Raw genomic sequence first — 27,393 nt, 5'->3', positions numbered from 1 at the left:
CCGTCGTGGCGCAGTGGTTAATGAATCCGACTAGGAAGCATGAGGTTGCGGGTTCAATCCTTGGCCTCGCTCAGTGGGTTAAGGATTGGGTATTGCTGTGAGCTGTGGTGTAGGTTGCAGATGTGGCTCGGATCCCGCGTTGCTGTGGCTGTGGTGTAGGCTGGCGGCTACAGCTCCAGTTAGACCCCTAGCCTGGGAACCTCCATATGCCATGGGAGTGGCCCTAGGAAAGGCAAAACAAACAAAAAAAGCTATTGTTCTGGAGTTCTGAGTTCTTGTATTTCCTTGCCATCAACCCCAACACTCCCACACAAAGACAATAGTTCTACTTAGTAGTAAATATGTTGCAAAGCTACCATAATGAAAACACTAAGGTATTGGCAGAAGACACTGCAGAGTAATAGAGCAGCCTATACATAGATTTATAAATATTAATATTATCATATTAATAAACAGGAAAATTTAGTATGTGATTGTAAAGAAATGACCATTTCCTTTCAAATGACTATTCAAATCAGTGAAGCATGGCTAGACTGGATTTTTTTTTTTTTTTTTTTTTGGTTATGTCCGTGGCATGTGGATGTTCCTGGGTCAGGGACTGAACCCACACGACAGCAGCGACCCGAGCCACTGCAGGACAATGTTGGATCCTTAACCTGCTGAGCCACCCAGGAACTCCCAAGATTGAATTTTAATTTATCTCCCAAGTAGTAGCAATTTCCAGTCCTCTAAACTGGCCATTGATCTCTCCTATGGCCTCTATAGGCAGTGTGTCTGGCAATGGGAAGGAGGAGGCCACCTACGAATGTGGAAATTCATGGAATGAGAGAGGGAAGGTGGCCTCCCCTCCTACACGTTCAGCTTCATTGTTCCAGGATACTCTTAGGGCTTATCTTTTTGGGGAGGCCATTTGGACAGTATCATGAAATATACCTTTTCTTTTCAGGAGAAATTGAAACAATTTATAGATTATGGCCATTTGTCTGTTATCTCAAACAGTTACCTATGTTTCTTCCCAGAAGAGAAATGATGTATTTTCAAAAAGAGAAAAAAAAAAAAAACATGGAATATCTGCAGAATTCCTTAGAAAAGTTCCTTTTTAAAGAATATTTGCTGTTTTGTAGTTTTTCTATTAAAGAATTATTTATTTATTTTGCTTTTTAAGGGTGCACCTGCAGCATATGGAAGTTCCTGGGCTCGGGGTTGAATTGGAGCTGCAGCTGCCAAGCTGGGCCACAGCCACAGCAATGTGGGATCCGAGCCATGTCTGTGACCTACACCACAGCTTGTGGCAACCCCACATCCTTAACCCACTAAGCAAGGCCAGGAATTGAAACTCTCATCCTCATGGACACTAGTTGGGTTTTTAACCCACTAAAACACAACAGGAACTCCTAAAAAATGCATATTTTTAAGAGCTCCAAAGGAAATTTCAGGCTCAGTATCCCCATTACTCTATCTATTCTAAGTAAACATGAAAAGATTAGAACACTCTTGTCCTGGTGGCAGGGACTTTGCTGTAGGTAGCAGTTACCTCTCTCTGTTATTTATCCCTAAAGACAAAATGAACTGTTCCATATCCAAAGATAAAGTCAAACTATTCAGATATTTTAATCCCCATCTTCGGGCAAAGGACAAGAGTAGGCTAAGTAATGCCAGGGCCCTGCCCATCTTTGGTGATAAAGGGGCAATGAGGATCCTTGCAGAGATTGTGGATACTCAAAATTCCCATGTTGTTGAAATGAAGACAATCCAGCAAGCCCACTCCTGGGCACATATCCAGCGAAAACCATAGCTCAAAAAGATCCATGCACCCCAATGTTCATTGCAGCACTATTTACAATAGCCAAGACGTGGAAGCAACCTAAATGTCCATCCACAGAGGAATGGATAAAGAAGATGTGGTACATGCATACAATGGAATACTACTCAGCCATAAAAAGAATGGAATAATGCCCTTTGCAGCAACATGGATGGACTGAGAGATTATCATACTAAGTGAAATAAGTCAGAGAAAGACAATCATCATATATCGCTTATACGTGGAATCTAAAAAAGGATACAAATGGACTTATTTACAAGATGGAAACAGACGCACAGACTTCAAAAACAAGCTTAGGGTTACCAGAGGGGAAAGGTCAGGGGAAGCATGGACTGGGAGTTTGGGACTGGCAGATGCACACATTGTATATGAAATGGGACCCGCTGTACAGCAGAGGGATCGCTATCCAATATTCCGTGATAACTGTTATGGGAAAAGAATCTGCAAAAGGACGGATGTGTGACTGTGTGTAACCGAATCGCTTTGGCAGAGCAGAAATGATCACAATAGCGTAAACCAACTGCACTTCAATAACTTTTTTTTCAAAAGGACAAAAAAAAAAAAAAAAAAAAGATGAAAGTTCCCACTGTGGCACAGCCGAAACGAATCCGACTAGTATCCATGAAGATATTGGTTTGACCCCTGGCCTTGCTCAGTGGGTCAAGGATCTGGCATTGCTGTGGCTGTGGGGTAGGCTGGCGGCTGTAGCTCCAATTCGTCCCCTAGCCTGGGAACTTCCACATGTCATGGGGGCGGCCCTAAAAAGCGCACACACACACAGACACGCACCCATGAAATAAAGATGATCAATATTACATCTTTGACCTTGAGAGGAGGCATCACTAATTCTTGAAGAATCTAAGATGCCAGTAGAAGGGAGAGTCAGCACCAGCCTGGAGAAGCTGCAGTTCCAGCTGCAAAAACTGCAAGAGTGTGGCAACCCCTTGGCAGAGCCTGAAGGAATCGTGGTGGACGTGGACTCTTCCAGAGCCATGTGGGTAAGTTGTTGGTAGAAGCGATCGAAGAGGAACAGACTCTGTATCATCAGCCTTCTCCACGATCAAGCTGACTCTGGCTAGGGATTTGCTGTATTTCCCTTTAAGAACTGTCAGAAAGGCAGATTGCGGTAGCAGGTAGGCTATCTGGGCTGGCCTGGTACAGGGGACAGTGGATCAGAATGCAGAGAATCATGGGAACATACTCTCCAAGGCCATTTTGGCCTGGCCACTGGCCTGGTCTAAACAGACCCTGCACGTGAAAGTCAGTCTGGCGTCTCAGTGTTGCTCTCAGTTCCTTGAACAGACAGCTCTTCCGAACAATCATAAACAAATTACTTCATCTGTAACACACAAAGCCACTGTGGTCTGAATTACATAATCTCTCTTTCTCTCCCTCCCTTTTTCCCTCTCTTCCAATCTCTCTCTCCCTCTCATACATACAGACGCATGCACACATCTTTCTAAATGTCCAAATAACAGATATTTCTGGCAAAACTGGAATCGTTTAGAAAAGTATTCTCATCCGGCTATCAAGCCTCAGTATTGCATGCACTCTTGCAGAATCTTGAATATGTGATTCTTAGTTTAATGAAGGTGAGGCCCTAAAAAGGCAAAAAAAAAAAAAAAAAAAGAAAAAAAAGGGACAAAGGAGAGAGGGAAGCACAGTGACGATGCTGACACAAGCTGAGTGTCCGATGATGGCTTCGCGCTGTTGGCGGTGGGGCAGGGAGCGGTGTGCAGGCGCACACGGGGACCTTGTCATAACCTGACAGAATTATTGGCATCAGTGTTAGGAACTGTGTGGAGGTGAGAGTCAGTGGACACAGAGCGCGCCTAGCCTGACAGCTTTTCTGATAGAGACCTAACAGTGACAGCCGCCCTTAGAGAAATGCCCCATGCCTATCGCCATCCTGTTGGAGGCTCCACCGCGGCATCTCCTTTAGCTCCTACACCTGCTTACAGAGGCTACTGTTAGGACCCTCGCTTCATAGAGGGCATGATAAGGATTGGAGAACCTACGTCAATGGTCCAAAGTGACACAACTGATAAATCATGCACCCACTCCGTGAACCTTATAAAAACCTGTTGTGTCAGCCTCAGTCTTAGGTCACACAGAGAGCAATTGGTGAGGTTCCTTTTTCACCCTCTCTGGATCATGGTGGCAGGTGCTGCGTCTGCCTTGCTCCTCTCTGTATACCTGAACAACTTACCTAACACACAGTAGGCACTTGGCTAATATTTGCTGAACAAATCAGTGATTCCTGAGGCTGTTTCTAGTTAAGAACTATCCCGTTTATACATACAGATGTAATAATTCTTGGGGGGATGTCTTATATTTAGAAGTTTAAAGAGAGAAAAGAGCCATTGAAACTTACTAAAACAATCTGAAACAAAAACAAAATTAAAACAAGTGCAGATGCTACCCTAAAGGTAGATATATGTACATATTTACAAATCTTAAAAGATAGTCAAAATCTTTATTAAACACACACAGACACACATACATGTCAAAGAAAACGCTCTAGGTACTCCTTACAGCAAGCCAGGAGAGTCCTTCTCTATTCTGCTCAATGTTGAGGTTCTCCTTTTTGGCCCAGGGTCTGTTGATATCACTCTGCTCAAGTGACAGTATTAAAATCCTGAGTACAGCCTCTGAAGATGGACTGCCTGCGTTTAAAACTTTACATCTTGGAATTCTCACTGTGGCTCAGCAGTAACAAACCCGACTAGTATTCATGAGGACACGTATTTGATCCCTGGTCCTGCTCAGTGGGTTAAGGATCGGGCGTTGCTGTGGCTGTGGTGTAGGCCAGCAGCTGCAGCTCTTACTCGACCCCTAGCCTGGGAACTTCCATATTATGCTGAGGGTGTGGCCCTAAAAAAGACACACACCCACCAAAAAAAAAAACCAAAAACAAAAACAAAAAACACCCAAACAAAACCCTTTCAAATCTCAGCAACTTATCAACTGTGTTAGTTCAAGATCTATAAGAAGCAGCCATTGAGTTTCCAATAGAGCTGATGGCAGGGGTGTGTAATGTGAAATTCAGATCCTAGGGCAGGTGTGACACATGTGAAGCAAAGGAAGCAAAGAGGGGATGGCAGGACAGTGTCAAGTTCAGCCCAGTTCTCAGACAGTTTCTGCCGTGCTGCTGAGGGGACTACAAGACAAAGTGACCGATCACTCACAGAAGTCCTGTCCCGTCATGGTCCCTCACTGTCTGGAAGCAGCCCTGGGGAAGCGTGCTCTTGGTACAATGGGGCATTAGACCTAGAAGGACAGCAGCAGGAGCCGCTCATCCTCCTGGTAGCAAGACCTGAGACCTGAGCACTTTCTAGACAACCCCTTCAACTACAACTCCGGCAGAAGAACTCATTTATTATTTTATCTAATTGTCTTCTCATCAATACTCTTCAAAAAAGTTGCCCATCCTCTGAATCTCTGATTACGGTTCTCTTGTTGGTCCTTGAACCCCCCACAGAAGATGCTTATTCCTTCCACTCAACTGCTCTTCCTCAAGGACACAAGTGACCTTCCCAGGGACACTCCGATGGCCAGGTCACAGTCCTCAAACAGGTACATCCATCGGAGCCTTTGGGTGGGCCGGCTACTCCCGCTGGCTTGAGACCCTCCTTGCTTTGGCCTCTGGTCCTCTTGGTCTTTGGACCTCAGGGCCCGCTCCCTCTCGACCCTCTTGATATTTCTGAGATGCTAGCCTGACACTAACACTTCAAATAATCTTATGTGGTTTCATGATTTGAAATAGATTTCTTCTTTCTTTTTCTTTCTTTCTTTTTTTTCTTTCTTTCTTTCTTTCTTTTTCTTTTTCTTTCTCTTTCCTTCCTTCCTTCCTTCCTTCCTTCCTTCCTTCCTTCCTTTCTCTCTTTCTCTCTCTCTCTTTCTCTCTCTCTTTCTGTCTGTATTCTTTTCTGTCTTTCTTTCTATCTCTCTCTCTCTTTCTTTCTCCTTTTTCTTTTTAGGGCTGCACCTGCGACAGATGGAAGTTCCCAGGCTAGGGGTCGAATTGGAGCTACAGCTGCCAGCCTACACCACAGCCACAGCAACACGGGATCCCTGACCCACTGAGTGAGGTGAGAAATGGGACCTGCATCTTCATGGATATGAGTCAGATTCATTTCCACTGCAGCACAGCAGGAACTCCCAGATTTTAAATGTTGTCTCGTCAACCTAATGGCTATTTCAGGTCCTCACTTCCTCCAGCGTGGTCACCCAACCTGTTTCTCCTTTGGGGTACTGTCAGAACTTCCTCACAGCTCCCCCTACTTCTTCTTTTTCTCTTCTACAGAATATTCTTGACCCAGCAGCCAAAATTAACCATTAAGTTCCATTACGTCTCCCATCTTCTCACAGACCTTCTCTATTGTACACAGCCAATGCTTGATAATGGTCCACCAGGGCCCTTGGGATCTGGATTTTGCCACCTCTGGTCTCTCCCAGGACCCTCTGCCTGACGGGTTCTTCTCTGGCTGTAGGTCTGGCTGTTCTTCGAGCACCAAGTGCACTCTTGCCTCAGGACCTTTGCACCTGCTATCTCCTTGGCCGGGAACTTCCTCCCTCCACGGAGCCACCTGTCTCCTTCCCTCACTGCCCTTGAACCTCTGTTCAAATGTCCCCCGGGTGGCCAGGGTCTCCCTGATCACTGCCTGCGGCAACCCTGCCTTCAGCACTTTCTGACTTTCTCACTGTGTTTTGCTTCTCCAGAGCCTCCGAATGATTACCATTTGGTACATCACCTATTTATCTACTTCTTGATATATTTCTCTCTCTTTTCCACATTCATGCTAGAATTGCAAGCTCAGTAGGAGCAGAGGTTTCTTCTTTTTTATTTACGCCTTATTCTCAGTGTTTGACGTAGAACAGCTAAGTGATAAAACACCCTGCTTGGTGTCCTGTACTGTGCGGGTCAACTTCCAATTTTTGTAGGACGTCCCTTTTGAAAATCAAAGCCCTTGTTCTCCACATAGACATTTACTCGAAGTTTACTCTTACAGAGACAGTGTCACTTTACTGCTGAGCCTTTAAGAGTAGGCTCTCTGGAATGCCACTATCTATCAGACTTCTGCTTTGGCCCCTGGTAGCCTGTTCCCATCTGAGTTCTCTGTGCGGGGCTTTGGGGGGGTGGTGCTTTTTTTCCTCCCCCTTTGCTTTGTCTTTGCTGCCATCCTGCAGTGAAGGGAAGAGAGTCTGAACTTCTTTTTGTGTGAAGAGTCACCTCTTGTTTAAAATCCAAGTTGACGATAGATTGTTTCACTGGCATCAAACAGAATATGCCTGGACTAGATGGCCATGACTCTCTGCAGGATTGATTTGAATTGACCTCTCTTTACACCTTTAAATGTTCCCAGTGGAAACTCCATTTTAGAGAAGAGACACTTGTTTAACCAAGTTCAAGTGCAACAGGGCCTTACAGGCTTACGTGCATACAAAGTGTCTCGTTTCTTTTCCTCTTATGCTCTGAGCTTATTACCAAACAGTAAAGAAGTAAAATTGAAAGGAGGAATTTGAAACAATCATATTCCTACTTCCTTGTTAATTAGAAATTTATACCAGAAACCCCTTCCCCAATTGTCACTCTTTGTGGGGTTTTTGATTGACGTGTACACTAAATGTATGCATAAGTGGGCAAATTTCAAGTTAAAATTTGACAAGATTTTATGAAATGAACACACTCATGAACCAGCCCTCAGATTTAGACACAGAAACTTATAAGTCCCCCAGAAACCCTTTGGTGTCCCTTGGTCACTAACCCTAGAAAGACAGCTACCTGCCACTCTCCAGACACCTAATAACAAAGATTAGTTCTGCCAGTTTTTACCGTCATATAAATGGAATAGTACAGTCTGTACTCTCCCGTCCCTGCTTTCTTTTGCTCATCATTATATTAGTGACAGGCAGCCATGCTTTTAATGTTGTGGATTAGAACCCTTCCCAGTCTGCCTGCTTGGCAAGATCCCATTTCCTGCTTTGTCATCCTTGGACCCTCATGTGGGTGACTTTGAACCAGGGAGCTATATCTTCTCAGATTTACTTTTGTGTTGCTACAAACCCTCAAGTGGAGAGCAATAAAATCTTAAATCTGCTTTTCAGGCCCTGTGTGCTGCTAACATGGAAAACTGAGACGATTCAAGAATGGTGGTCTAGTTTACTGGCCAATAATTCGATGTGTAATCAGTGAAGTCAGGTTCATAGAACGAGTTACCAACATTTTCCGGGAGAGGAGCCAGTGCTTTGAGGTCCCCCGGCAGCAGCTAGGATGAATAGGTTACAGGTATTTGATTTGCAGCATCTCTGCAGCCACCACAAGGGTTCCTGGCCTACCCACCCTCCTGGAAGAAAGCGCCAGGACTTTGGCGAAGCTGGGCTAGTTGGGGATGGGAATGCTCTCTTCTGGAAGAAGCTGATAGTGTGGCATTTGATGGATAAAAGCTAAGCACAATTTTATATCTCAGAGAACTGAGTTCCCGCTAACTGCATACTTGGTAAACTTTGGGGAGATGGTATAACTGCCGTGGGTCTGGAGCTCTGAGTTCTTGTCCTAGTTTTGTCCCTACCTCATTGTATAAATTTGGGCAAAGTGCTTTATGTCTTTCAATTTAGTCTGCTCCTTAAAAAACAAAAAACAAACAAACAAAACAAAAACAGAATGTGAGACCATGGTCCCTGAAGCTTCTGTCCTTCTTCATGGGGCTGCTGATCTCCACTTCTGTGCCTTTGCTTGTGTCACTCCCGCTTCGTGGCTGTCAACCCCTGTCCATCAAGCTTGTCTGCAAAGTCTCTCTCCCACCAAACTGTTTAGAATTAGCCTCCCTCCATGCTGTACACTCATCCCCGAAGCTGCCAGCATCTGTGTTTGATGCCATTTCACCCTCTGTTGATAGAGCTATCTTGCCGCATTCTCTTCCCTACCCACGCATGGAGGCTATTGGACAACACGCTCAACAGCCAGGAGTCCTTCCCGAGACCCTTTTGTCCTTGTCCATAATATCTCATATATGGAACAGATGAACCACGTGCGGTGAATCCTACTCATCTTCAAAGATTCCTTCACCTTTTAAAGACCAGATTATGAGTCAATGCATCTTGTCCTGAAAGACACATCCACTCCTCCACTCCCCAAGAAATTGTCGTTCTTGTTAAAGAATACAATGACTTGAATCCTTTCATATTTATTTTGGATTGCTTTGGGTCCTAAAATTTGGTCTGTTTTTATAAACATTTCATGTGCACGTGAAAAGACTGCGTATTCTGTTGGTATTGGGTGAAGGGTTCTATAAATGTCACTTATACCAAGTTAACTGATAGAATTGTTCCAGTTTCGATATCCGTACTGATTTTCTGTATTCTGGTTTTATCAATTAATAAGGGGAAAATGATGAAATCCTTGAGTATAACTGCGGAGTTGTCTACTTCCTTCAGTTTTCTAAGTTTTTGCTTCATGTGTTTAGAAGCTTTGTGATTAGGTACCTAAATATTTAGGACTTTCATTTTCTTCTCATGAATTGACCTCTTCATCCCTGTTTTGATGTTTTACCCTGAAATCGTCTTTGTCTGATAATATAGCTGCTGCAGCTTTCTTTTAGGATTAGCGTGATTAACCTTTGTCTGTTCTTCAATTTTTAACATGTTTTTCCCTTGAGAAGCTTGAGTGTGGCACCTTAGACCACTCAGTCATCCTGACACACCTGTACCCTTCCCTTTAGAGTCAAAGTACCTTTTTTTGTTGGTAGCATAAACTAAGATCTTTTTTTAAACAAAATCTAATCTGACAATCTTTTAAAAAATTACGATGTGTAAACTACTTTTATTTGATGTCATTATTATTACCATTGGTTTTTGTTTGTTTTTTGTCTTTTGTCTTTTTCAGGGCCGCACCTGCGGCACATGGAGGTTCCCAGGCTAGGGGTCTAATCGGAGCTGTAGCTGCCGGCCTACACCACAGCCACAGCAATGCAGGGTCTGAGCTTCGTCTGTGACCTACACCACAGCTCAGGACAATGCCGGATCCTTAACCCACTAAGCAAGGCCAGGGATCAAACCTTCGTCCTCACGGTTCCTAGTCAGGTTTGTTAACTACTGAGCCATGATGGGAATGCCTTACTGTTGGGTTTAAATGTACACCTTTTATTTATTTGCTTTTTGTCTCTTGAGTATTGGTTTGTTCTTTCCTCTTTCTCTGCCTTCCTGTGATTTTGCGTCTTATTACTGTGGTAAAATGAGCATAATCAAAAATTTACCTTTTTAACTCTTTTAAGTGTATTTAAAAAGTGTAGTTACCTTTTTAAGTATTTACACTTCAGTGGCATTAAGTGTAGTCATGTGCAACCATCACAAACACCAACCTCTTTTTTTGTGTATGTGTGTGATTATTTTCCTTACTTATTAGCTCACTGGCTATAGCTAGTTGTGTTATTTTACTTGTTGCTTTAGAGGTTATAGTTTACACAATTCAAGTCATCATGGTATGTATTAAAGCAACATTACTTCTTGTAAAATATTAAAACATAAAACAGTATAATTCCATTCCTTCACTCCCAGTCTCTGGGTTCCTGTTGCATATAATCCTCTTTTACATATGCTATGTTACATGTTATACATGTTATAATTTTTCCTTTAAGCGTAAGATTACCTTTTGGAGAGATTTAAACAGCAGAGCAATACTTTATATTTATCCAAATAGTTGCGATTTTTTGGTGTTCTTAGGTTGTGTACTTCCAGGTTTCCTTCTGGCATCGTTTTCCTTCTGCTTGATGGGCTTCTTTTCATATTTCTTGTAGTGAAGGTCAGTTGGTGATTGATTCAGCGTTCCTATCCTTGAAAAGGTTTTTACTTCACCTTTATCTTTAAAATGTGTTGGGTAATACGTTCTAGGTTGACAGGTTTTTTTTTAATGAAACGCTTTAAGAATGTTGCTCTGTTCTCTCGCTTGTTTTATTTTTGAGAAAAATTTGCTGTCACCCTCATATCTGTTCTTCTGTTCATAACGTATATGCTTTTCCGGCTGCTTTTGAGTTTTTTACTTTATCATTGGCTTTAAGCAATGTAATTATGTCTTCTGGAATGTGCTTTTATTCATAGCTCTTGGGCTGAGGATTGATGGAACTTTAGATATGTTGTTTATAGTTTTCATCAAATGTGTAGAAGTTTTGCCCATTTTTCTTCAAATGTCTCACACCACCTTAGACGCCAATTACACATAGGTTTGGATTCTTAAAGTTAATAATGAATAAAATTATATCAGATTGCCAGTGTCCTGTTTACTTTTTAATATTTATTCTTCCTGTATTTCACTGTGCAGAGTTATTATTTCTAAGTCTTCAGGTTAACTAGTCTTTTCTTCTGCAATGTCTAATCTACTGTTACCCATCCAATGCGTTTCTCTTCCCAGATATTCCAGTTTTTGTCTCTACTAGTTCTGTCTGGGGCTTTTGCATGTCTTTCGTGTCTCCACTTAACGTGTTCAGCTGGTTTCCTAGCCTCCTGAACATATGGAATCGAGCAACTGTTTTCATGTTCTTGTCTTCTAATTCTGCTATCTGTGTCATTTCTGATTCATTTTTAATTGATGGCTTTTTCTACTGAGCATTGGTAGTATTTTCCTACCTTCCTTGCACGCCTGGTAATTTTGGGTTGGATGCCAAACATTCTGCCTTTTATTTTGTTGAGTCCGGTACAGTTTTATAGTCATATGTATTTTAGACTTTTGTTCTGGGACACAATTAAATCACTTGAAAACCGTCTGATTGTTTTGTGCTTTGCTTTTAAGCTTTGTTAGGTTGGACTGACCCTGCATTCTAGTCTGAGCTTCATTTTCCCCACTGCTGAGGTGAGATCATTCTTAGTACACTAACCAATTTTCCACCACGTATGAGGTTTTCCACTTTGGTTACTGTGGACTGATAATAGTTCCAAATCTTTGTGAGCTCTGGGCACTGTTTCTTTAGTCTTTGAGCATATGGTTCTTTCTCTAGCCATGGGTAGTTTCTTTCTATTCTTGTGCCGATCGGTATTTGGCTGAATATTACGGGAGTATGCTTTGCGGACCTCTAGGGCTCTGTCTCCCATCCTACCTTCTGTTCTCCAGACTGCATCGCTGTTGGAATCCCTGAAAGCCTAGCTCCAGGTCTTGCACAAGGGGGATGGGAAGGCTCCGTCTAAGTTCTCCCTGCCTGTGCCGCCGCCTGAAACTTTCTCAGGCAGCCAGGGAAATACACCTCATTTGTTTCCCGTCTCAGTTATGGCTGCTCTTCATTGTCTGACAGCTGATATTTTAAATGCCCTTGTTGGCCATATTATTTTCTCCTTTTGACTGGTTTCAACCAGGAGGATGCATCCACTCCCTGTTATTTTAGCTTTCTCAGAAGTCCAGCATAAAATTTTATTTTAAAAGTTGCCTCAATGGTTCTTTTTCGCAGTCAAGAATGAGGATGGAATGCCTAGAGAATCAAATTTAATGAACTGATAAATAGGCATTCCCATGGATTAAGCTGTGAGAAAAAAGACTTTGTCAGAGTTGCTTAGTCTCAGGGTAAGCGGGCTAACGCTTCAGAATTCCTTCAGTGGGGAGAGTCAGAGACTTCTTGAGCTCCGATCAGTTCAATATTAGTGTACAGGTTTTTACTGACACCTTGTTTTTTGGTTTTACACGGTACTACCGTTCACGCGTTTGGGGAGGTGATGCCTGAACACGGCCGTGTATGGCAGATATGCACTCCCTTTAGATAATAAACCAGAGATGGAAGATGCTTATATAGTTTATGAACAAAAAGGAGGGAGCAGTTTCAGGACCACGCTCAGATATGCTGTCCCCACATGGGATTTACAGACCCCGGGAGTCCTCCGTTATGTCATGTGGTAGAAACGGCTCCTGGCTTAGTCAGTGGATGATAACTAATTATTTCACATCCATTATCTAAATTGGAGATAAGTGCTTCCATATATATATGTGTGTGTATATATATATATATATATATATAATTATAAAATTCACATATATAATTATATAATTAATTTTATGATATAACATATATCATATATTGATATAATATATATCAAATATATATAATTATATATATAATTTATATAAATGTATAATTATAAAAGTTGAGACAGAGGAGGTGGTGTTGGAATAAAGGCCACAAAGTAAATTGCAAGAGACATGACATGTTCTAACATGTAGCTAGTGAGCAGCAGAGCCAGGATTCAATGCCAAAGAGAATCTGCCTCTGTTACCTTCCTTTTTTTCTCACCACATCCACTCTCTATCACAGAGGGCGTCAGGAATAAGATTTTCTGGAGTTCCCGTCGTGGCTCAGGGGTTAACGAATCTGACTGGGAACCATGAAGTTGCAGCTTCGATCCCTGGCCTTGCTCAGTGGGTTAAGGATCCGGCGTTGCCGTGAGCTGTGGTGTAGGTCGCAGGCAGTATATATGGTGCAGCTCCCCTTTATTTCTCACATTAGCTGTTACAGATCTGCTGGCTTGGGACATGCCAGGCTGTCCACCAGGCTTGTACTCTCGGCTCTGTTCTAACTTTGTTCCCATGAGCAGCAGCAGAAAACTAGGAAAACTTCCTCACTGGGCGGGAGTGAAGACTCCCCACCTGCGGCCCACACATGCACCCCTCCTTGACCACAAAAGAAGTCCCGTGGATTTCACACTCCCCTGTGTCTCCCCACACATAGGACGGTGTCAGGCACGTAGTAGCTGCTCAATAAATATGAGTTAAATCAAATGGAGGAAGGAAGAGAAGCCCGCGAGGGATACAGAGGGTTCAAAATTGTCCTGCCTGTGCTGACTTTCATTTTCTCCCCAATGTCATCAGACCAGAAGCTGGTCTATTGAAGAGGTGCCCGCGAGAGAGGAATCCATGAGCTTGCAGAGGGCGACTTTCCCCCCACACAAGGCCACCTCGGGACACCCAGCATGGCCTCACATCGCCCTGAGGTTGGCCCAGCCCCGGGCACAGTGAAGCCAGCCTTGCTGAGTGGCTGGAAGCACTGGAAATAAACCCATAACTCTTGGACCTGAGCCCATCACAGTGGCTCTCCACTGGATCGAGTTTCCCAGGAGAGAAGGATTAGGGCAGCTCCAAGACTCCCCAGTCCCACTTTCAGAGCCACCCCCTCGACTGAATAATTTGCTTCATATATCCCCCCAAAATTTCCCGTAGAAAATGTGACACATTTTTACTCTTGACGTCCTTGCTAAATAAGCCCCTTTGCAAGTAAGAACCCCATTCCCAATTCAGTTTTCAGCTGCCCTGCCCAAAGGGTATACTGAAAGTCATATCAAGCCAAGATGCTCGCTGTAAAACCCATTCTCTGGCATCATAATGAGACGTCACTTCACAAGTGCTTCATGGTGATGGTGATTTATATTTTGGCATGGACCAAAACCAGCTGAGCAGTCCCTGAGTCCCTCACACACACACTGATTTGGCATCCAGGTCAAAACAGAAAATGCTCTTTGCACCTGGACCCCCATGTCCGCAGAAATTGTGAATGTGAGAACTTGATCCCTCTGTACTGGAGACACATAAGCTCTTTTAGGAAAATATTTTCTTTTATGTCAATACCACAACATAGCTTGTGGTATAGACGCATACATAGAATAACTGGAATTCTAGAGTGTAAAGCCTCAGGTTGTTCATGCAGTGATGTATTACAAAAAAATACCAACCTGACCTCACTATCAAAACTGGCCCCATGGTGTCAAATGTCCTAGAAAATTCATTTAGTGATGTCATTCAGCCATTTATGGAGACTAAGTCTTTCTTAATAAATTGCTCTGTAGTCCATGCTTTGGGAAATAGAGAAGGTGTGACACTAGCGTCCCTGGACTTGAGTTCATCAACAACACAGCCCAAGAATAATACATATGCTGGGATTCCTATATGTAAGCTCCTAATAGACAGTGATTAAAGAGAGGTATTACATCGATTATAAACCAAGATTAAATCGTTTAATTGGCTTAAATTTAGGTACTCTGATGCTAGTCATTGTTTTCCCCCAGAAGTACAAAAATTTAACGGTCCCACAACCCATTGCTCAATTACACGCGGTTTGAAGGGGTCATCACCCTGCGTCTCATGCAGAACCTGATGGCAGAGCCTCGTCCACAAAGCACGTGCTTCACTCCAGGTGTTCAGGACTTCCCCGGCTCCTGCTGAAATGGGATGGCCGTTCCCCCTTCCTCATTCCTCCCCCCCTTCCTTCTTTCTCCATTTTTATGGAGAACCTATTTGCTACAAGGCACAGTTTTTGGTGCTGGGGATGGAAAGACAGGTAAGGACTGTCCCTTGCCCTGCATAGGCTCGTGACGGATTACAGAAAACTGCAAATAAAGAGACAATGGCAAATAAAATGTGTAGGTCTGACAGCTGAACTGAATACTCCAGGAGTCCAAGGGGAAAAAAGCTACTCAGTTAAGGGAAAGACCGAGGGGTTTGATGGTTTTCAGGGAAAGGGCTCTACAGTCAGATGCTCATGGGTGAGCCCTGGAATAAAGGGATGGTAGGGAAACGACGCTCATAACGACCACACGGTCCAGGAGGAGCTCATCGCAACAGAGCACAGAAGAGACAACGCTGCGTTATTACACACCTACTTCTCTTTAAAGGGTCTCATTTGAGACAGAATTCACTCATTTAACGGGTACGACTCCTCGGTTTTGAGTTTATTCACAGAGCTATCCCATTGTCCCCATCCACAGTTTTAGAACATGTCTCAAAAAAGAAAAGACGGAGTTCCCGTCGTGGCGCAGTGGTTAAACGAATCCGACTAGGAACCATGAGGTTGCGGGTTCGGTCCCTGCCCTTGCTCAGTGGGTTAACGATCCGGCGTTGCCGTGAGCTGTGATGTAGGTTGCAGACGCGGCTCGGATCCCGCGTTGCTGTGGCTGTGGTGTAGGCTGGCAGCTACGGCTCCGATTGGACCCCTAGCCTGGGAACCTCCATATGCCGCGGGAGCGGCCCAAGAAATAGCAACAACAACAACAACAACAAAAAAGACAAAAAAAAAAAAAAAAAAAAAAAAAAGAAAAGCCCATACTCTTTGGCGATCACAACGCTGCTCCCCCCCTCCCTCCCTCCCAGCCCTAAGCAGCTGTCAATCAACTTTCTGTCTTTATGTGTTTCCGCTCTTAACACTCCGTATTAACGGTATCATACCATACGTGGGCTTTTATGACCATCTTCCACTTAGCACAATGACTCCGAGGGTTTACTATGTTATAGCATGTAACAGTCCTCGATTTCTTTATATGGCCAAATATAAATACATTTTGTTTATCCACTCATTGGTTGGGCTGTTTCCACATAGATCTAGTTCCGACCATGACCCTTGTGTAGGTGCATCAACCAAGAAATAAAACCAGCCACATCACGCCCTGCTGTCATCAGAAACCCAGCCTATAGAGCCACAAAGCCTCCCAACCCAGGATAGAAGAAACACACTATTTAAAACACTCTATTTAATATATCACTTTCTAAAATATAGAGGAAGCCTCTTCATTCAAAATTCCCAAGAACTATTACAGCAATTTATTCACAAATAGCTTGCTTGAATATTTTCTGTCCAATGTCTTTTCAAAGGCACAGTATACATTAAAATGAGCAAAGAGGGAGCAAGAGGAGTTAGTGGTTGGAATAAAATCTTTCAATAAATCCTGTTTCATGACGTAGAAGCTACTGTCACGACCACAATCCCCTGAGAGTTCCCCACAGGTCACAGCTGACCTCCTTTGGGGTAAGCAGCCCTACCCAGTGAGAAATGAATTAACCATCACTGAAGATTTAGGGGGTTGGAGATAAGCAGACAGAAGCGGGTATCAGAAAACACGGTTTCAACTCTTGCTGCAGCCCTTCTTAGTTGTGTTCTGGGGCAGTAAGTGGCTTTGAATCTCTCATTTTTTTAAATCATTTTTTAATTTTTAATGATTTTTTTCCATTATAGTTGGTTTACAGTGTTCTGTCAATTCCTACTGTACAGCAAAGTGACCCAGTCACACACATACACACATTCTTTTTGTCACATTATCCTCCATCATGTTCCATCATAAGTGACCAGATATAGTTCCCTGTGCTCTACAGTAGGATGTCATTGCTTGTCCACTCCAAATGCAATAGTTTGCATCTACTAACCCAAGATTCCAGTCTATCCCACTCCCTCCCCATCCCCCTTGGCAATAACACATCTGTTCTCCAAGTCCATGAGTTTCTTTTCTGTGGAAAGGTTCATTTATGCTGTATATTAGATTCCAGATATAAGTGCTATCATACGGTATTTGTCTTTCTCTTTCTGACTTACTTCACTTAGTTTAAGAGTCTCTAGCACCATCCATGTTGCTGCAAATGGCATTATTTTGTTCTTTTTTATGGCTGAGCAGTATTCCATTGTGTATATATACCATATCTTCTTAATCCACTCATCTGTCGACGGACATTTAGGTCCATTTGGCTGTTGTGAATAGTGCTACCATGAACATATGGGTGCATATATCTTTTTCAAGGAAAGTTTTGTCTCATTTGTTAAATGGACTATAGTTACCCAGCCTGCATGTTTTGCAAGCCTAAAACCTATGAAAATGCTCCATGAAAAAATAAATTATAAAAGCAGCAACAGGTATTATCAGTTCCAAATCTTTTTAAATTAGATTTCTTCACTGGGGTGAAGAAAGACTAATACTTCATAAGAGTAGCTGGAGATGAAAGTCAAAAGCTTTCTCACCCTTTCTTACAGTTTATTCCCCCAAACCCTTATGACCAGAGCCTCAAGCAAGGAAATCAATCGAGCATATAATATGCATTAAAGTCTTATGAAATTTGGAGAGACCTTGCAAGGACACCCGCTCCATCTCCTATTTTCACACATCAAGTTTCACATGTGCAGACTTCAGAGAGAGCAAAGCTGTGGGGTCACCGACTCATCCTTTACAGGTGGCCAGCACCCAAAGGCATAGGAAGCCCTGGAGTTTTGGAAACAGGCAATAAATATGGGAGAAAGACTCTCATGTCTGGTTCTAGAAATACATATGTTTATCACCAGGTCTACAATAAGAGAAATAAATAGTCTTGGTTCATGTCATTAGCATTAGAACTTCAAAATCTAAGCTTCCTGCCTTCACTTAGCAGCATAAAATGGAAATGGCAGACCTGCTTCTCTTTCCAAGGCAAGTAAAGGTATTACACTGAAAGGAAGCTAGAGAAGAACTGACAAAATCTCCTGGGTGACCTTGACCCATGTATGGAATCTTTGAAAGCTCGACATGGAATGCACCATAGCAGTAATATAACCTATGCCCCAACCCCGCTCCCTGTCTGCTACACCTCCCGCTCTGCTCCATAGATGAGGCAGCTGTCGTTGGAGGAAGTGACTGGTTCAAGGTCACACAGTAAAGGCAATAAGAGACTTAGAACTAGAAATATATGGCCTCCGGATTCTCTATCAAAAGACCTTGTAACTAAAGCCCCTTTTCCAACTAGCCCCTACTAACTGATTTGGACTCAGTATAAATAAGAATCATCTCACGTGTTGTCCTTCCAGTAGAATCCAAAGTTTAGAGTTGAGAGATCACATATTCTACTCTCATAACTTAGGTGAAGAAATGAAAGATTAGAAATGTTAAGGGATTCTTCAAAGACACATGGTGAGCAGCCAGGAATAGAAAGGATGGCTCAAACTTTTTGATCACTTTTGTTCAATGTTCTTCTCATCATGTTAGTTTCTTCTCCCTAGTGTTCCAGTCCTATCAGTGTTTGCAGTTATCTTTCTTTTTAGGGTGTGACTATGGGGTCTCTGGTCCTCCCCAAAGAAGGGAGCAAACATGGATGCCATGCAGGGGCCACTTTTTTTCCTTTCTCCCACTTGGAAAAATACACGTCTTGCCGCTAGACATCTTTGATCTCTCCAATGAAGTTATCTGTGGGTGAAGAGTCCCGATAATACAGCAAAAATGTATCTCTTAATGTTAAACAAATCAATTTGAGTAACTGATCACACCACCCCCTACTAGATTTTAACTTGAGGGCCAAAAAAGGTAAATGCCATACCTAGCCCCCTTTGGATGGATGGAATGAATGCACTGCCATGGGCAAAGTCATGCCCTTGTTCTAGGGCATGTGCTAGTTCTAGGGCGTGCTTTATAAAATGTGCTTCCAATAGAAAGGTTATATTTCTATCCAACACCCCAGGATAATGCATGCTTATCAATAAAACTAAATGGCCTGATCCCCTTCTTTTTTTAATTTCTTCCAATACAAAATCAAAAGAAGAACATCATTGGTGAAAAAATGAATGAGATATCTGAAGCCGGTTCCGTCTAACAGAGGCAATAGAAATTAAAAATGAGATATAATCTCTCCCACTTATTTGACTCCTAAGGCCATCATTTCTCTATGCTCTGGTAAAATGGAGCATTGTAGGTTCTACCTGCGACCATCTTCAGACTTGTATATCGTCTTGTCTGTTCTCTCGGTACCTTATATACCTCTACTCCAGGACCTACCTCATAGTTTACTTGTTCTTCTTTCCAATACGATGAGATCTTGAAGCAGGATTTGGTCTTATTCATTTGCCCATCTCCTGTGTTTATCAACGGAGTCATTTGGCTTGGGCTCAGTAAATATCGTCAGCTGCATAAAACTGTGAATAAACAAGTGAATAAATAAATATTGACAATTGGTAATAATAAACATGAATGCCTATCTTGTGCTTCTAATTGCTGGAACATGAACAAAGCATTGTATATACACATTTATGGTAGCTCATTTTCAAAATATAACCCATAAGAGTTCCCATCGTGGCGCAGAGGAAATGAATCCGACTAGGAACCGTGAGGTTGTGGGTTTGATCCCTGGCCTTGCTCAGTGGGTGAAGGATATGGCGTTGCCATGAGCTGTGGTGTAGGTCACAGACGAGGCTCGGATCTGATGTTGCTGTGGCTGTGGTGTAGGCTGGGAGCTGCAGCTTCAATTTGACCCCTAACCTGGAAACCTGCATATGCTGCAGGTGCTGCCCTAAAAAGACAAAAGACAATATATACACACATATATATATATACACACACATATATATAATCTGTAAAATCCAAATCTCTTATGAAACAGCATAACCAAAAAGGCCAGAAAAAATTCTGTAATATGGCATTCCATTCTCAGCAAACTACAGAAAATGCAAACTTCATCACTGGGGAACTAGAGGGAGAAAATGGTCCAATCTCTGCCAAACAGTGCTATTAAAGACACAAACAATTGAACTGTCTGCGTTCCAATTTCCCTTGTGATTCCAATTAAGATCACATCAATTAAGTGAACTTATCATTTTGCATCATGGAGCTCTCGAAAACCATATAAAATTCAAGTTGGCATCTTCTCCCTTCCCTGATAAGGAAGGAACATGATTGCATCACCCTGATTGCATATTTAGCTCTCCAAGCAGCTGTATAAACATTATAAGCGATAGCGCAAAACCAAAAAGTATGTCGAGGCTGCCATCAAAGGACACGTTTCTGAACAGAACTCGCTATGGACAGTTGATCCTCACTGAGCGATGAATCAGAAACACGGATCCAGGAGAGGGGTGAGTGCTGCAGGAGTAATGAGCTATTATAAACCCATTCTCACCCCCAAATTCTAGAGTCATAATTTTGGTGCATAGACCCTCAGGGGAACTTCCTCAGGGACCCCTCGATGTCAGGCTGCCAAGGCTGCCGTCAGCCTGCTAGGCACCCCCTTAGACAGGTCAGGTTTCTGTCACCATTTCCCACTTTTGAGAAAACCTCACAAAAGGGCCCAACGCTGTCCAAAATAGCCTGGCGTAACTTTCGAGCCATGGCAGGTCACAAACGGCACGGAGGTTCCCTTCTGCCTGTTAGGGGTTGAGGAGAGCTCCTGGTTTATAGAGGCTTTTTATCAGATTAAAGTGCTGGCTGCCATCCAACTAAGTTGCATGGCCTTGGCTAAGCTATGTGACCTCCCTGTGCCTCATTTCCGCCTTTATGAAACAGGGGAAATGATTAGAACTACAGGATAGAGTTGGTGTGAGAATTAAATGGAATAACACACATAAAACACGTTGGGATTACAATGTCCTTCAATAAATGACATCTGCCATCATTACTGCTCTCACACGTTGCAGCTACTGCTCTAATGAGCTTGATCTGTGCAGTCTATGGGCTGGGGGTGCTCCCGCCAGCAAGACCCGTCCCCAGAAGGCATCCTTCTCTCCCTGATGATGCTGCTGGGAGATGACCTGGGATCACAGGCAGGGCTATCCCCTTTCTAAACAGATGAAATGCACGTTCTCTGAGAAAGGAATGGTGGTGGGTCCCCCGAAAATACAAGGATCTGCCTTAACGTGCTCATAATGTGGCTAAAAATGATACACTTAGAGTTAAAAGAAGAAGAAGAAGAAGAAGAAAAAAGACGATCACAAAGTAGAAGAAGGTAGAAAATCGCAGGCCTGAGAAGCCCAAGGCTGCTGGTAAACACTTCACTGCTCTTCCAGAATATGCCGCCCCCCAGTCCCTCTCTCCTGTCATGTTATGTTAGTTTCCCTTCAAAACGTCATCTAAAACTTGCAGTGGAGAATGTGAGGAGGAAGTCCACAGCCGTGTCCACTGTGATTTTCTTCTAACAAACTGGGTTCCTGGTGGTAAGAATTTTCTTCTTTGTGTACTTTTATAGTTTCCAAATGTTCTGCAATGAATATCTTATAGGATAGAGTAAGCATGTTGCTATTTTATTTTATTTTATTTTATGATTATTCTTTTTCAGTGGCACCTGCGGCATATGGAGGTTCCCAGGCTAGGGGTTGAATCAGAGATGCAGCCGTTGGCCTACGCCACAGTCACAGCCACGCCAGATCCAAGCCGCATCTGTGACCTCCACCACAGCTCACTGCAACACTAGATCCTTAACCCACTGAGCAAGGCCAGGGATCAAACCCGCATCCACAGGGACACTATGTCTGGTTCTTAACCCAATGAGCCACAATGGCAACTCTGTATTACTATTTTTAAAAACCGTTTAAAAATTCTGCTCAAAATTTCATGAAGCCTTTTTAAACTAACCCTGCCACCCACTCAGAGCTCATGGATTTGGTTTTTGATAATTTGTACATACTCTTTCTTTCCAATTTCTTTCCTTACTTTTCCCCTCCTTTTTCTCCCCTTTAAGCTCATACTGCATAAAAGCATATGTGCTGAAAGATTTAAAAATTACTCAAGTAGTAATGAAAACATTTGCATTGTTAAAAATTCAAACAATACCAAGGTTTATGGAATAAAAGTTAAAATATTCTTTCACAATTTCTTTCCTCAAATACCATTCTTCTCTCCCTATAAGTTGTAACTGCTAAATTTGGTAAATATTTAAAATTTTTCACATGTACTTTTTTTTTTTTTTTTGTCTTTTGTCTTTTTAGGGCTGTACCTGCTGCATGTGGAGGTTCCCAGGTTTAGGGGTCTAATTGGGGCTGCACCTGCTGGCCTACACCACAGCCACAGCCATGCCAGATCCGAGCCATGTCTGTGACCTACACCACAGCTCAAGGCAGTGCCGGATCCTTCACCCACTGAGCAAGGCCAGGGATCGAACCCACAACCTCATGGTTCCTAGTTGGATTCGTTTCCACTGCGCCACGACGGGAACTCCTACATTTTTCATATTTATGTATTTGACTATATATTTATATGTATGCCTATGGTCCTTTTTTCATTTTTTAAAGTTGTATTGAAGTCTGGTTGATTTAAAAAGTTGTGATCATTTTTGCTGTGCAACAAAGTGGTTCAGTTGTACACGTACACACATCCATTCTCTCAGATTCTTTCCCCACAGAGATGAGCACACAGTACTGGCTAGAGTTCCCTGTGCTGCACAGCAGGTCCCCGCTGGCCAGTCATCCCACAGACCTCAGTGTGCACCTGCCAGTCCCGAAGGCCCACTTCACCCCTCGTCACCTCTGCCCGTCCCCTTCAGTGACCCAAAATTTTTCAATTTCTTTTGAGAAAAGTGAGTCTGTACACTTTTCTTTACGTACATTTCATTTCAATATTAATTTTACTTTAAATGAATATAAACGATTTAAAAATTAAAAACAGGAGTTCCCATCATGGCTCAGCGGTTCATGAACCTGACTGATATCTACGAGGTTGCAGGTTCCATCCCTGGCCTCCATCAGTGGGTTAAGGATCTGGCATTGCCATGAGCTGTGGTGTAGGTCACAGACACGACTTGGATCTGGCGTTGCTGTGGCTGTGGTGTAGGCTGGCAGCTACAGCTCTGATTGGACCCCTAGCCTGGGAACCTCCATATGCCATGGGTGTGGCCCTAAAAAGACAAAAAAAAATTAAAATTAAAATTAAAAACATAGTGATTTGATATGCTTTAGTCAAAATTAATTTATATTAAATAAATATTGTACAATAATTATTGTGGATTAATTTCCTACTATTCCTTCATTTCTCTAAGCCATTCTTCTATATCTCTTTGATCATGCCTTGATACAATAGTCTTTTTTTTTTTAACAAATAAATGTGAAAATCATTTTTTTTTTTCCCTGCAAAACAACTGTAATGACTGCCTTGGTATGTTGGTGTTTCACTGAGTCAAGGGCCTGCAGGGAAGATGGATCGGTTAGAAGGGCCATTTCTAAGAGTATCCTTGTCTGAAGGCCACGGGCCATGGGGACCTTCACACGACCTCAGCCCCAGTCCAGGCCTCACTGTGAGGCCACACGTCCAGTAGCAGCACAAACGGGCTGTTGGCTGTTGAGCCTACTGGTGACAGGTGCAAGCCGTGTCGCACACATGCTGTCTAAAAATAGGGTCGAGAAAGAAAGGGTCTCAGGTCCTGCCCTTGGGGTGGCCACCAGAAAATGTTCACCTGGTTTACACTTAGTGGAAACAACACTCTTTCCGCGTGACAGCACCCGTGTTCACACCGGCCGTCGTACCGAGCTCTTTGAGAAATCGGCTAGTCTGTGATCACAATGGTAAACTGAGGATCTCTTCAACAGCCCCAATCACCAGAAATCAAAAAAAAAAAAAAGAGAAGATTGAATGTGTTTTGCAGGATGAGATCTGAGTCTTTCAATTTTCTGAGGCAGGTTTTGTCTGAGATTCTCTCTTCCTCTTGGCCTTCCTTTGTTGTGACCTTTTCATCATTCACGAAACTTCTGCAAACACAAGGGATGCTTTGCCTACCATTTGGAAAGTTCTGATGAAAGAAAACCCTGGACTTTTGCTCCCTGCATCACCTTTCCACGACCAAAGAGAAGGATGCTCCTATAAGAGATGACGTGGGGATGGATCCCACTCCCGGAACCACTAAGCATGGAGAAGTTGTATTTTTCATGTCAGTTGAGGGAAGTACCTCGCTGTGGTGTGTACAAGGAAAGCTTGAGGGCAGAGCACTCGCCCAGAGAAGACGTTCATTTATTGAGCTGACCACCTGCTGTGCTAGCTGTGTCATATTAGGCAGTGTGGGAGGTGTCCGGCACAGCCCTTAACACAGGGCGATAGTGCAGGTGCTAAATGATGGGATTGTATAGGTGGCATCTCCTTTGGGCTCACTTGGAATCTTGACGACACAAGTCAGATTGAACATGACGTCATGATGAGTGGCATTATTTTCATCATTCAGGAAAAGCACAATAAAGAGTAAGAGTTGGACAGAGGGAAAGTTGGATGCTTGGTCATCAACTGAAACTTGAAAAGGGTAAACTATTGGAGTTCCCATCGTAGCGCAGCGGACGAATTCGACTAGGTTGACATTGCAGGTTTGATCCCTGGCCTCGCTCAGTGGGTTAAGGATCCGGCATTGCCATGAGCTGTGGTGTAGGTCACAGACGTGTCTCGGATCTGGCATGGCTGTGGCTGTGGTGTAGGCTGCAGCTGTAGCTCCAATTCAACCCCTAACCTGGGAACCTACATATGTCGTGGGTGTGGCCTTAAGACAAAAGACAAGAAAAAAAACAAAAAATGGATAAAAGATCAATGTTAAAGGGAGATTCTACTCTAGTCATTTTAAATGCCTTGGATATGAGCATGTGACTAAATCTTGCAAAGAGGAGTCAGTTGTTCTGTACAAAAGCATACTTCCTTATACTCGTTTATTTGCAGGAAAAAGCCATCTGGCTACTTGAGTAGAAACTACATTAGGTTGGGAGAAGGTGGAATAGTCTGGACTATCACAGAAGTGCAGATTCTAGGCTTGGAGCCACACCATAAATTACCCTCGAAAACTTCCTCAGTCGTTCAGATCCACTTCTGGTCTCTGTCTCACCTGAATTCTATTGTTTGAGTTGTGTTTATTTCGCTGTACTGCCTTGCAATTTTTCCTAGTTGTTCGGTATGTTTCTGCCTGGTCTCCCCTGTCAATCACGAAGTTCCTTAAGGGCAGGCACCATATCTATTTGCATTCTGACGAGGTCCTATGGAGTCCTTGGTTCTAAATCCTCCGAGAGTTGGCTTGCTCGGTGGTGGCTGAGAAGCATGTGAGCCAGTGTGTCAAGTGAGCGTGTTCATGCCTCCATGCCTGGCCTGGACCCTTGCGCAGCTCTCCCGGGGTGGCTGTGTGACCCCGAGGGAGGACAGTCTTCATGATGGGAGAGCATCCCCTCCACCCTGCCCCGCGGTATCTGCGTGCACCCTGTCCAGTCTGTGACCTGAGCGACCTGAGCCTCCCAACTTTCCAATTCACCTTCCAAGTCCCGGTCAGTTTCCTGCACAGGGAATCTCCTCCGGCTGGGAGCACATGGACTTGGGCCCACATTCCTGGATGCGTGGTCACTACTTGGCCCTCTGCAGGCAGAGCATGGGTGCCTGGAACATCTGGGCTGCTTTTGGACCAAAGTGACTCCATCGTGTGCCCAGCCTCCCTCGTGTGACCTCCTTGTGGGGGCAGGCCAGGTCGTGGGTGAACTGGAACTATTTTTGAGAAGACCATTGGCACAAGTCTTCTTCTCCACCGCCCAAGTGTCCCACATTCTCCACGTTCCACGCCAAGATGGCGTAGAGCATTGAAACAGGAGCAAGGGCGGGAGAAGGCCAGAGAAGGCGGTGGAGTTTGCAAACTGGCACGAGAGGGGCCTGGAGCCAGGGACCATCTCTTCCTGATCCTCAGACCAACTCAAGGTCTTCAGAGGCTCCCTTGTTCAGTCTGCCTCTGTAACGGGGAGTGAGGCAATGGCTTTGACGTACCTCCCTGGAAAGTGAGGGAAATGCTTCAAAGGCCACTGCACAGACAGAAGTGCCTCCTGCATTGAAAGCTTTTACTAAAACTCATTCAGTATACAGGGGACTCTTGGCTGTCCGTGTTGGTCATGGAGCATTTCTTCATTATCCGCTGTCTGCATGGTTGTTGAAATGGTCTGAGTTACATTTGTAATTACTGACTCATTGTTTGATGAAACTACAGTTCTGAGACAAAAAAAAGGCTCTTCCCCTTATTTTAGAGAAACAGGTATAAAGAGGTGATCTCCTCAGGATCCCAGAGAAAGTTCATGACAGGGGCAGGGCCTGACCCCAGAAGATAGTCAGTGCTTTTTCCTTAGGCTCTTTTGCTTGTTGAAGACACGGATCCATTTTAACTTCAGATAATCATTGGTTCCTGCTTAGGGTAACTGCTTTCGTCTCCTTAGAGCACACGGAATTGCTGAGTGAGCCTGTGACTAGATCCGGGCAGGCAGAAGGCTTCAAGATCCTCAACTCGCCCACTGCTGCTGACAAGCCACGATGCTTCGGGTCCTGAAGGGCGTCCAGCAGTTTGAGATGGGTGTGTAGTTTGAGCAAGAAATAAACCTTCATCACTTCGGGCCACTGCAATTTTAAGTCCGTTAGTTGCTGCAGCAAAACCTAACTTATCCTGACTGACACAGTATTAGGAAAATGATTTTTTAAAAGTTGCAGAGCAATGATAGCCACCGATTTTTGGCTGGAAAGATCCCAAGAGATAATTACGTGAAGGAAGTTGATGGTCAGTTTCCCTGACCTCCACCTCTGCTCTGAAGCCTTTTCTATTTTAGTGTGGTTAAAATGAATTTAGTCCAACTGAATTCTGAGGCATGGCTCTCTTTTGACTAAGTAGTCTTTGAGTTATCAGGTGAATACGTACTTAGAAACCTCTAGTAATGGGGAAGCTGTCATATTTCCAAAACATTTTTCTTTTCTTTTTTTTCAGCGATCAGTGGTAAAAAAAAAAGAAGTTTTTCTTTAAAAGCAAAGTCAACCTTTTCCTGTCATATATAATCATGTGTTCTTTCCCCCAGAGCCACAGAAAATATGTGTAACTCTCTATTTATGTAATCCTTCTGAACAGTTTAAACAGCATGGACACTCTAAATTACTTCTCCATGCTGAGCACTCCCCAGTTCCTCCATTCATTGCTCATGTTGAATTATTCTGAGGTCATTCATTATTCTGTGTTTTCATCAGGACAGGTGCAGTCTATAAACATACTCTTCAAAATATGGCACCCAGGAGTACACATAGTACGGCTGAAAGTGTGGCCTAATTTAAATTAGGAGTTTGGGAGTAACTTACACAATACTACG

At 43.5% G+C, this 27,393-nt stretch overlaps 1 long non-coding RNA gene across 1 annotated transcript in view; it reads right to left on the bottom strand.

Annotated features, from left to right (window-relative positions):
- LOC110255634 overlaps positions 1-27,393 on the bottom strand; it is a 78,309-nt gene that overhangs the window by 40,632 nt on the left and 10,284 nt on the right. The window contains exon 4 of the long non-coding RNA XR_002336204.1: positions 19,346-19,482. This is a non-coding gene — a long non-coding RNA (uncharacterized LOC110255634). The remainder of the gene's footprint in view (positions 1-19,345; positions 19,483-27,393) is intronic.

This window comes from Sus scrofa, chromosome 10 (genome assembly GCF_000003025.6).
Source record: "Sus scrofa isolate TJ Tabasco breed Duroc chromosome 10, Sscrofa11.1, whole genome shotgun sequence".
Classification (NCBI taxonomy): domain Eukaryota; kingdom Metazoa; phylum Chordata; class Mammalia; order Artiodactyla; family Suidae; genus Sus; species Sus scrofa.
The sequence above is the reverse complement of the archived record's forward strand: the minus strand, read 5'-3'. Positions and strand labels throughout refer to the sequence as shown.